This window comes from Bubalus kerabau, chromosome 5 (genome assembly GCF_029407905.1).
Source record: "Bubalus kerabau isolate K-KA32 ecotype Philippines breed swamp buffalo chromosome 5, PCC_UOA_SB_1v2, whole genome shotgun sequence".
NCBI lineage: Eukaryota > Metazoa > Chordata > Mammalia > Artiodactyla > Bovidae > Bubalus > Bubalus kerabau.
The window spans coordinates 124,614,144-124,624,766 of record NC_073628.1 but is presented as its reverse complement, the minus strand read 5'-3'; positions in this window follow the sequence as shown (position 1 = coordinate 124,624,766).

Here is a 10,623-nt window from a genome sequence, read left to right as displayed (position 1 = left end):
TCCTTCGGGGTGGGTTGGCTGGTCAAACAGTAGCTCTTCTGTGCTAGGAAACTACAGTTATGTTATAAGGACACAGTATATGGTATGGTTCCTCTCCTTGGAAACTTATAAACAAGTTAACACAATAAGACACATATACATACACATATTAAGGCATATTGACATACAATATGCATGTTGATAAAAAGCCAGCTTATATTAAGAACCAAATGAGTTACTATAGACAATAAGAGTTTAAAGGTAGGCGATTGAGAGTAGGGAGAGTTCAGAAGAGAATGGTAAGACCTAGTCAGGTTACCCACTCCAGTACTCTTGCCTGGAAAATCCCATGGATGGAGGAGCCTAGTAGGCTGCAGTCCATGGGGTCGCAAAGAGTCAGACATGACTGAGCGACTTCACTTTCACTTTTCACTTTCATGCTTTGGAGAAGGAAATGGTGACCCACTCCAGTGTTCTTGCCTGGAGAATCCCAGGGACGGGGGAGCCTGGTGGGCTGCCATCTCTGGGGTTGCACAGAGTCGGACACGACTGAAGCGACTTAGCAGCAGCAGCAGCAGCAGTCAGGTTAAGTCATAGAGCTAAGGGCTAAGAGAAAGCATCAAGTCTGCTGATACACATTCCAGTGACCAGTCGGCCACCTCAGGGTATCACCCTTTTATACACTTATTTGTAGAGCATGTTAGCATAGTCTAGAAATCTGTGTCTGTGAAGCAGAATCCCTGGGAAAACTCACATTTATAACTGTCAATACCCATAAACTAGTTTCCCGAAATCAGTTAAAAACAAAAAGGTTGCATTCAAACAACTCTATTACAGGGCTTTCTTTTGATCTATGTGACATCAAATAACAGATATTAATGATGCTTCACTTTTCAACCAGTGGTTTTGACATTAGAACACATAACCCGTGTCAGGGTAATAAAATGCGAGAAATTTTTTGCCCCTTTAGGCAGTTCATCCCCTTGCCACATTTTAAAGCCCTCAGGTAACAAACCCTAAGACCCACAGGAATCTTTACACCTGTGGAGAGAGATTTCTAAAACTCAACATCAAATTCACTTTTGATTTTCCCTTGAGTTTGTTTCTGTCAATGTTAGGCAGGTAACACATTTCAGCTTTTAAGCCATGAAGTGATCTTTTTATAGAAAAAAAAAATTGCATTCACAGCTTTAATCTTATATTTCCATGCGTATTGAGTTAAATGTTGTAAAACTATCAATTCTGTCAAAACCTAGCAAAGAGAAAACAGGACACCATGCAATCTTAATGTCCAAACTGACTAGTGATTATCAGAAATTAAATGTGCAGGAATTCCAAATCTTTTTTGATCTGAGATGTCTAGATAACTTTTGTTTTTCCATAATTGTATGAGGTTTCTACATAGTATTTAAGAATCAATTATATTGCAATTGATGTAATTAACTCTAATAATCCATTAAAAGTCAGTAGGAGGGCTATTCAAGTCAATAGAAAAGAAGGAGTATATTATGAAGGTGTTATTAACCTATACAGAATTTTACCAGACATTTTCTTTTCTTACATAATAAATACACAGTGGTTAGGAAGGCTGTCATTATAATTTAATGTGAACAATAGTCCATCACTTCTTTTCCTGTGCAACCCTTAACTAATTCCATGTACCATGCACAAGTAAAATGAAACCTTTTCTAATCAGGGTACAGTCATATCAATCATCTGTTACTCCATGATGAAAGAAGTGTGCCTTCCCCAGCTGGGTGGAAGGGAATCAGGACAAGCAGAGGTTTCAGGCCCACCTCTTCTTTCAGTTGACAAGTCTCCATTTCTGATGGCTGTCTGTATATTACAACTAATCAAAGAGTAAACAGCCATCCAGAAAGTTCTGTTTACAATAGTCTAGCAACCACTAAATTGCCTCTGCAAGTGGGGCTACATGTTCCCTTGAGTGTCAAGTGGACTTTGGAGCATTCAGGACCTTTTAAATTAAGTGAGAGGAAAGCTGCCATCCAACACAGAATTCCCTATGTCCAGACTCCTTCCTTAGGTGTCTTGTTTGGACCTCCCTAGCTTCAAACCTCCCAGACATCTAACAAAACCAATCTCAACAGAGCTTGCCCGGTTATCCCTGGGACTCCAGGTCACACAGCCAATTCTAGAGGTTCAGCCTGCTCCCCATTCCGTCAGCATTTCCAGTAAAATGAAATCAGGAGAATAGAGTTCACCCATCAGATGACTCACCCATCACCAAACAGTCTGTCCTTCTCTGAAAGGACTCTCTTTTCTCACCTGGTACCCAGTTCTGCTTTTCCAATTTAATAACGAGCACAAAATACCATACTCTGATATTTGCATGAAAGGACATGTCATTATTAGCCTTAGCCTCTTATTCTACTACAGACTTCTTTAGGAGAACAGACCGTTGCTTCTTCTGGCTTCCTGTATCGCGGTAACTGCCCCCAGCCATGTGGACTGCAAGTCTTATCAGGAATAACACCTTCCACACAAATAACAGCAATGCCTGCCAAGGGATGGAGTTGCAGGGGTTGTGGTGGGGAAGGGCAGAGCACCTGGAATCATAGGACTTGGAATGAATGCAGGCTCTGCCACAGATTGGCTATGTGAGCCCAAGACTATCGCTCCCCTGTGTCCTTCTCCGTAAAGGGAGTGGAAAAAGAATCCATATCATAGGACTGCTATACATAGCCCCATTACATTAGGATTAAATGAGACGAACCTTGAGAAATAAACTTTGCACATGAGAAAACATGACGCAAATCTGAGATTGTGTTTGCGTTTATAGCATTGTTCAAAGTCGCCAAGAACTCTCAAAGCCAAGGAGAAAAAGGATAAAGAGTAATTCTCCAACTTTGATTCACATGAGATTCATCTCAGGAGTTATTTCAAAGTACATAGGCCTGTTTCCCAGGTGATTCTGATTCAAACTATAGGCTGGGATAAGGGGTTGGCTGAAAATGGATTCCCATTCATCCATCAGATATTTTAAACACTAGGAAGCCTTAGAGGATACAAATAATTACGAGATATGGCTCAATGTCGAGCAACTCCAGCTCTCCATGTAGAAAGAAGACAAACACCCAGAAATAGATAAAATACAAGCCTGTGTATATCAAAGCAGAAAAGGCAGCCTGTATATAAGACCCCTTAGAAAGGTTTCTCCCTGGAGCTCTGACAAACAAATCCATATTCCCCAGAAGAAAATTCTGGTTCTCTCTTAATCCTCAAATAGGCACTGCATGAACCTCACTCCTAGGCCCCGAGAGACTCCAAGAGTCACAGAGGCTCGGGCAGGAGTCAAGGAGAGTGTGTGGGTCCCATCCCCTCTCCTGGAGAGCCTGGCCTCCCTGTGAAGTGGTGTCTCTTACTGAAAGGGTTCATCTCAGAGATGGAACAAAGAACCCTTTTCATTCTGGAGAACTCGTGTTTTATGTGGTACAGGTAAAGATTGAACAAACCCACCAGAGGCATGGGCAGCCACAGTGACTAGAATATGAGACTTCCCCTCTGAAGGTTTCACTTTGAATCTCCTCCCTAAGGCCAGTCCCAGAGAGAGTGTTTGGACACAGCAAAGCGGTGGCTTCAAAGTCACAGTCACTTTTCTATGTGCCTGGGAGGAGATGGAGAATGTCACCTTCCTTTTTTCTGAAACTCCCATCATCACTTTGTACAGGTCGCAAGAACACAGAGGAAAGAGACCTGGTCCAGGAATCAAGAGACCTGGGTTGTCGTTCTGCCCCTGCCAGTGATGAGCTAGAGAACCATCTCTCTTTGCCTCCATCCTTTTCCAAAGAGGAAAAGTGAGGAACCGGCCATCTACCCTGGTTACCTCACTGAATTAACATGAGGGCTAGATGAAAACCTTCTTTGAAAAGTAAAAACAGGCCACTGAAATATAAGAAATCAACATGAAATACTCCAAAGTTGAACGCGTCAATTTCTGAATGGTCCAATTTGATTATGAACCTTGTCCCGCAAGTGACTCGAGTTCCGTCTGCCACTCTGCTTTGAAGGCATAGGCTGGTGCTCTGATAAGTCACCACCATTGATTCCTTTGCAGATAGACTTGCAGGAGTGGAATGCCGGTCCTACTGAATTTTCTCCGCCTCTCACAGGTGTGCTTTCCTCACTCCAGGTCTACCTACAGAAGCTTGACGTGCCCCTCCTCTCCCACCCCGAGCCATCACCTGACCACACAGACCTGGAGGGCCCCCAAGAACCTCTGACCCCGGCGCATTCATGTGACGCCTTTGTTCGGCGCCTAATTCACTAGAGAGGGGAAAAAAATACCTCAACCAGGAAATACATCTTTTACGGCTATTTCATCCTCCCCTCACGTGGCGCTGGAATATCGCTTTAAAGAACATTCTTGTGGCCTTTCCAGCGCTTTTCCTTTAGGTCTGCAAACAGGACTAGCCCGTCCAAGGGGAAACTACTCCCCAGCAGAGCAGTTCTTCAAAGGGGACTTCTTCGGGCAGGAAAAGGGAACGTCTGATACTGTAGCTGAATAAACAGACTCATCAAGCCCGGTGCCAGATTGGAAAACCAGGCCTCTGAGCTCGCAGCCCGCCAGCCATGCGCCTCCTGCGCGCCCTCGCTCTGGCTCTCTCCTTCTGTCTCTCTCGTTTGTCTCTTCCATCCTGTCATCTTCTTCACCAAATGCCTTACTGTCCCCGGGTAGAGAACTATTGTTTTTATGATGATTCGTTGGCTGATCTAATAGGTGCTGCAAGTTTCCAAGGCTATTTTTGAATCACAAACTGTTCCATCATCTTTACCACTCAGTTCACTTTCTCTCGCAGTGTTCACATGTTCCCACAGTCACCAACCTTCCACAGACAGGAGCTCCTTCTAAACGTGGGATGGACAAGTCACACACTCAACGTGGTAAGCCTCCAAAGGTCATTATTTTCAGGAAAAACTACAAGTTTATAGACTCAGAAATTTAACTGTCTACTCTGGACTTTGAAAGAATCCAGAATCTACACACCCATTTACAATTCAATTTAGTGTCTCTCGAGCCTTTGGTACTTCCAAATATCTAAATTTATACTGTATTTAGTTATTTTCCACTTGAATAGGTGGTCATAAGAGAATTCCAAACCAAGGTCATAGAAAGCCTTAGGCTTTAGTAATGGGAATTTGTCTGTTCCATATTGGGAAACTGAAGGTTGTTTTTGTGTTTTTTTTTTTTTTTTTTAAATTACACCAGCAAGTGTTATGGTTATTTGAATAATCTGAACAAGTAGATAGTTTTAGTTATCACTGTGTCTGTCCATACATACTCACACACAAAGAAGCAATTCTTTGTGGATTTCTCACAACACATTACTAATCCTATTGGAAATTTTTTTCAACCATCCAAAAACTAGACAGAGTCTCACTCTGATCGCTCTGTTCTTAATGTTTAAACCCTTTCTTAAATACTTATTTGAGATAAAAAGTCTTTGGAGGATAAACATATTTGAGAAAAATTCATAAAATTCTGCAATACCTACTCTAAAATGAAAGGTCAACTCTTTAATCTATAAAACCTCTATCCACAATTGGCTTCTGGCTCATTTATTATCACACTTCATGACTGTACTATATAAAAAGCCTCCATAACTGGCTTTCTAAACATCAAGTTCCAATATAAACAACAAAGAGTCCAAAAAATGGGAATGAAAAGTAAATATTTGGTCAGTAAGAATATTTGAGACCTAAAGCATTTTTCCCCCAATAATAAGTTCTTAAGCTCAACCATTCAATCACATTCTACTTGTTTCCTATCAACATTTATGCATAGGCTGTTATGTTCTAAAAGATAGCTGAGCTTCACATCATATGTTTGATTATTCTGAATACTTGTCAGTAATTACTATGGACTAATCACAAGAACAGTCTAGCTATCCTTGATGCCATTAATCAGCACCAACAATAAAAGTCCAGATGAACCCTGAATTAGTACACTTATTTTAGTATTTACCTAGCACTATGTTCTGTCTACCTTTGGGGAAGAAGGAAACATTCTAATTCAGCCACTCAGCTGCTATCTGACAAGTAACCCCAGATAGTTAGAAATAGCTTATCCAAAAATAGATTTCTGAAATGATTTTCATATAGGCACCATCATCAACTGCCTCTCAAACCAAGAAAAATAAAAGACAGTGACTTTTAACCAGTAGGAGTCTAAAATGCACCTCCTCTCCATTTGACTTGCATAGATTAGGTGCTCAGTTATGCAATCTTTGGCGCAAACATCCCCTTAGACAGGCTCAAGGGACAAGGTGGGAGACATTCACTTCAGTTACCTTTGCCCAGGCTTTATTTGTTCTGCAGATAATAAACTTTGAACTTCTTTACCCAACCAGTCATCTTGCACAAACAGTAAACACCCTCAAAACTTTCTGTTCCCATGGGACCCTTGAGAAAACAAAATGAAAAAAAAAGCATGATTAAAATCTACTTTCTTCGGTCAACATCCTAAAATTGAGCAATTTCTCAACATCTTAAAAGGGACTGTCCTGCGTCAGGTTGAAAGTTAGTAAACTACCTATTGATCAATGAACTGAAATCAGTAATAACTGGAGTCAGAATTCTGAGGTTGTAAACACTTGTTCTGTAACTATTTCCTGTTACTCCACGTAGCATTGTCAAGACCTCATCCACATTCGTTCTTTATAAGCAGTTTGGTTTCTAACCTTTTAGATCATGTGCCTCTATCAGTAAAAAATTTTGAGGCATATCCAATATGTGTATTTTTACTTACAAATTACATATATGTTTCTATATTGTGTGCCTCAAAAAATAAACACACCAAACTTTAAGATGAAATGTAAAATTAAAATACATAGAAGATTTAACATCTTCTTTCTGCACTTCAATGGGTCATTTTGGATTCTCTGTAGGGTAAGGATATTCTACTTTTGAACCCACTGTTTTAAGAATGCAGTGGCCTACCATTGTCCTAAATTCAATCGATATCTTGCCCTACTCAAAAGTTATTTTCAAAAAACTATCTGCTAGTCATTATCATTTTACGTGGAAAGAACCCAGTATTATATCAATGCTTCCAACAGGATTTATATTCTAAATACGTGCCTCATTATGAAAAGAAAGCTTTATTCCATGTTAATGTAACATGAGGAATGTAGAAATCGTTCATCATATTTGGAGAATAGGAAATGTTTTCTAGTGGCCCTGAAATCAGTCAAGTTGAGATGCCCCTTATCTAGCAGCACCAGCACCAAACTTTGCATATAAAAGATTTTAGGGACAGCAAATTAGTTAGAACAGGGACAAGCAGAGGTGACATGATGGTCAGGAGTTTTTCCTGAGGCCAACCTCAAGTTTCTACTTAAACTGTTTGTTCATTTAGGAAGTCTGAGTGGGAGGAATATTTAAACATCATAAAGGAACAGATCAAGTCCTCCAAGCCATGCTTGTAACTCCCTCACAACCTATAAAAACAAAACTTGATAAACTCCCACAAGGCCAACATGGAAATTCAAAGGCTTGGTAGCCTCAAGTTGAGAATTAAGACTTCTACATTTCCAGGGGAAAGAAAAACAACTTTTTTTTTTTTAACATTTTTTACTTAAATAATCAATCACAAGTACTTATATAGTTCAAGTACTTACGTTTGTTATGAATCTATGAAAAGAACTTTCTCAGAGGAAAAGATGAGCAATAATATAGACTATTTTCATCTTTGAGAAGTTAAGATGCTTTAAAAATCTGAATAATCCATTATAATATGTATGATCCAATTCGGCATGTAATTATAAAATAATTTACTTGATTTTAACCTACAAAACCAAAAGAAAGTGGAACATAGAGCATGTCAATCAGCTGTTGGAAGAAGTCCTCTGTGTATGTGTGCATATGTACACATACTACATGTATAATTATGTGTGTATATATACATACATGTATAGTTGTGTGTGTGTGAACATGTATACATATGTAGTTGCACTTCCCAGATGGCACTGGTAAAGAACCCGCCTGTCAATGCAGGAGATGTAAGAGACATGGGTTCGATCCCTGGATCAGGAAGATCCTCTGGAGAGGGGAATGGCTCCCTACTCCAGTACTGTCTGGAGAATTCCATTCTGGAGAGAAGAACCTGGTGGCTACAGTCCACGGAGTCACGAAGAGTTGGACATGACTGAAGCGACTGACTGCACATATATACAGTCACGTATGGGCTTTCCAGCACTCGACTGAAGCGACTTAGTGCACGTGCAGACACACACACACACACACACACACAAGCTGTGTATATAGAGAATCTCCTGCCAGTTTACCAACTAACTGGGAAAATTAGGTGCCCATGAAAAGTTATAAAGTGATATATCTAAAATCAGGAACAAAATAACAACCTAACACAAAACACATCAAGTAAGTATATGCTGGCCGCATGAAGAATAAGTGATTGTTAACATCTATTGTGAATTTCCAGGTAAAGTAGAACTAGGCATTTCAGACAGATAAGTAACTTGGCATGAGAAATGGAAAGAAGTTTAATTGAGTAAGCCATACCTAGGGGACACAAGATTCACTGGTATGAGATAAGTCTGCATATTGATGAAGGATGTGCTACAAAGTTAAAGTGAATGGATTGATATATGAGACTCACTGTATGACAATGAGGCCAAAATTTAGTTTTGCTTGAACCATTCTTGTAATTAAGGCCAAGTATATATTATTGTTGTTGTTTTACATAAAATATCTCCTTAGGATGTCTTTTCATGCTAAGATAACACAGTATATAGACATAACCTAAGAAGACCCAGTATGATACTGGTTTCATGGCAGGGAACTTGACACGTGTGCACAGGACTCCTTCATACTCTTGGGCCTTTTCGGGCGTTGACGTTTGTCTCTGAAATGTCAAGGTATCTCTTGTGTCATCACAAGCCCCCTCCCCCAGCCCCTCATAGCTGTTACACTGAATGGACACAAACTGTGCCAAAAACAATAAGATCTGAGAATTGCTGAACAGCACTGATTCTTCTGCAAACATTCCTGTCCTGAAATCTCCTTTTACTTAACAAACCTTGATCACCTTCCTTTGATGATACAAGAGACAAGAAAACGCAGGCAAATAACCCATTACTTCTCCCCAAAAGATAATTCTCGGGAGGGAAACTGAAAGATCCTGCCTGTCTAGTTTAGCAAGTGTTGTCTGGGTTCCCCTCTTGCTTGTCATCGTCACCAGTTACCCCACTTTCACTAAATCAGAACTACTCAAAAGAATAGAAGCTCATCAGGAGCAAAACATGATTTCTCAGCTTCTCTCACATTCCCTATTAAGAGTTTTAAAAAGCTGGTTTCATCCTCCATGCTCAGCAGGAACTCAAATGTGAAGTCACAGATGAATATCCCAGTTTTGTTCAGATTATGTTTTTAAAAATACAGAGATGAATCGGCTCATCAAGTTTGTTATCAGGTTATAGATTAGATAACCATGAATTTCATTCAGTTGGGTTATTGAGAAAGTCAAAATGACCAGACCACAAATGATCAGAATAGCTCTTTTGTCAGTTTCATAACCAAATATATTTGATTTTTGAGATCCACTGTTGGGCAGTTGATTGTAAACACCACCACATCAGACTAAAGTTAATTAAGCTAGATTTCAATTTCCACAAGTGCCTGGTTTATTCAATACTTTTCCCCAGCACCTACCATAAGGCTTGTCATGTAGCAGGTGTCAGAGGTAACTTGGTATTGAGGTGACCACTGTCATCTTAGGTGGTCATCTTTGAAGGTTCAAGACATTCCACCATTGTGAGGTGGAATCTCCATCTCCAACTCTTGGAGTCCAAGAAGTAGATTGTCAAGTCTGGTGACCGCTTTGACAAAAACAGAGGAGAGAAGATGACTTCTAGGGCTAGGTCAAAGAGGATTTGAAACTTCCACATGAAGTTTTTCAGAATACACGTGTTGGACAAAGTTGGTCACAAGGGAAGCAGGTTGATTACTAAAAGATCAACAAGCTCTGAGAATGCCCAAACTAATCATGTGGGGGAAGAGAGAGAGGCCTGACGAGCCCAGTGACAGGAGCAGAGTGAAGGTGGCTCTGGCCTCTGCTACCATCTGACCACAACTGTATGAGGGACTCAAGAAAGAACTGCCCGGCTGAGCCCATCAACATGAAGAACTACATGTGGTAATAAAAAATTATTGCACTAAGTCACTAGGTTTTAGGGTAGCTTATTACACAGCAATAGATAACTGGAACAGTGTTCAATGTTTATTGAATACATAAATTAATTGATAAAAGAAGCCACTAAGAAGAAAGGGCTCCCAAATGAACCCAGTGAAATCCATTAAATAAATTATTAAGGTGATGTCAACAACAGTAAAGACTATCAGAAAATTGGACAACTCTGTGGATAATTAAGGCCAAGAGGAAATCTGCTATGGAGTAGAGAAAGTAATTTTTTTGAGAGTGGAATTTTCCAGATTCACTAACCATCTTGACTGTATTCATTAGGTGATTGCTCAATGCCCTACTTCCCTTTACACAAAGTAAACTCATGATTGTATTTCAGTCATGATTCTAGGTGCAACATAGGAGAAAATACATTAACCAAGAAGGAACATGGGTAATCAAGGGAAATAAACATCATGAAGCCTGAT